This window comes from Atta colombica, unplaced genomic scaffold (genome assembly GCF_001594045.1).
Source record: "Atta colombica isolate Treedump-2 unplaced genomic scaffold, Acol1.0 scaffold92, whole genome shotgun sequence".
Lineage (NCBI taxonomy): Eukaryota > Metazoa > Arthropoda > Insecta > Hymenoptera > Formicidae > Atta > Atta colombica.
The window spans coordinates 1,105,092-1,107,184 of NW_017259586.1; the positions used below are offsets into that span (position 1 = coordinate 1,105,092).

Here is a 2,093-nt window from a genome sequence, read left to right on the forward strand (position 1 = left end):
ATATTAAAAAAATTAAATCGATAAGTCCTCTACTATTTTGAAATTTTCGCAATTTTCGCAATTTTCCAATTAAAGAATGCAATACTGTAAAGTTAATAAAAAATTCTGAAAAAATTTTTAGAACTCTATGAGAAGAAGACAAACAATTTTTATTTCTTATTGTTTTTCTGTAAAGTTGATAATACTTGAATAAAAAATTATTGAAATTTTGGTGATATTTAATTCCAATATTCGGTGATATTTAATAATTAATATCTTGTCAATTATTATCAAAATTGCAATAGTCATAATATTGTCCCCGAATTTCGAGACATCCTGTATTCATGTATATACATTGGATAAACTATTTTAATTGTAAAACTATTTTATAATTATTTGCAACTAAAATAGTTTATTCAAATATGTAGAGTTGAATTCGTATATTATCGTCATATCAAAAAAAATAGTCGTAATTTCTCCAATAATTATTAAATACAGTGCATTTTTATAGATTTAAGAATCAGTCCCTAAAAATAAGATGGCTAATACATTATAATATTTTGATAATATTAAATTTCCGTTAAATGTTTTCTCTTTAATTTCTCGACAGTTATTAATACAATAACTTATTATTACTTTAAGCTTTAATGAAATAATATATTATTAAACACATTATTAAAAAATTACTTAAAAGTAAAAATATGTTTTTTATATTTTAAAAAGCTAATATAGATGTGTTAAATAAAAGGAAGGATATAACGAATGATTATAATATATGCATAGCAGATTAATAATCTTTCTAATCAGAGCGTCATTTTCTATCGAATTTTATGGCGCGACGTTTACGATCCCGTCGACGATCTCGTCATTATGAATAAACGTAATTAATCTGCGCATATATCCAATTTAGCAGGGATGGGCGTTAAAACGATTAAACTGCCCAAACACGGCGCACGATTAAATGCCCACATATAAATTGAATTCGCGCTTGCGCGTTCTATGCCGCAGATGTGGTGCACATCGTATTCTTGGCGCAGCGCTTGACCGGAAGCCGATATCTAATTTACGGCTGGCGCTAATTGCACAAGCTAGAGCGACTCCACCTAATGGAAGATTTCATGTGCTGTTTATTAAATCACGCCGTACACACGAGAATATTCTGAACATTATGGCCGAACTTTCGCATTTTCACTGTTCTGCAGAACTTGGATGTGTTTATGGCTTTGTGTATATACATATATGTGCGTTACATGCTAATCCATATATTTATATATTATATATTATACAAAAAAACAAAAATTTTTAAATGAAATTTCTTCTAATTGAATTTGAAGGTCATAAAGAATGTTACATATTTAATAGATAATAGAATTTGCATTTTTTAATATTAATTATTCTAAAGAAATTAATATTTCTATTATATAGAAAATTAATTAAATAATAATTGATTAAAGATGATAATTGAAAATTAATTAAACGATAATTAATTAAAAGCAATACCTAATTGGAGAATAATTAATTATATTTTTCGTGATTTCTAAACTATTAAATATTGTTGATAAAAGAGAGTACGACTAAACGAAAATATTATCAAAATGAGATTTATCTGTATATATTAAAGCAATACAATATAAAAATAAGATTTTTTGCTATTGAAAAATGTCTATATTTATTTAAAGAATATAAAATGCCATTTAATACGTAGTCACGATAAGACAATCGATATAGAAATCTTGATTATTGTGTCCACAAGCTGTGATTATGCGCATTATCTACTAGACGAACCATAATGAGTCCGTCTGTGACGTCAGAGTATTCAGGACGTGCATCGTGGCGTAAGGAAATCCGCATGTCAAAGGCAAGCAGGATATTTGAAAGGGCCGTCTTGTCGGCGTCAGTAGAAAATGCAATTAGAGAAAGACACGTTTCGCGATGATGTTAGCCAGTGGTGTGAAAGACACCGTTGTTACAAGACATTGTCCCGGATAAATCGCGCGAATTATATATATTTTTATATAATATATTAACGTTTTATTATATCATTGTTAAAATGGTGCTGTAAAGTTAAATCAAATCTGTCGACGTACATATATATTGTATGTATATATATATAT

At 27.7% G+C, this 2,093-nt stretch overlaps 1 protein-coding gene across 4 annotated transcripts in view; it reads left to right on the plus strand.

Annotated features, from left to right (window-relative positions):
- LOC108693569 (alkaline phosphatase-like) overlaps window positions 1–2,093 on the plus strand; it is a 187,553-nt gene that overhangs the window by 123,104 nt on the left and 62,356 nt on the right. The gene's annotated exons all lie outside the window — the stretch shown is intronic.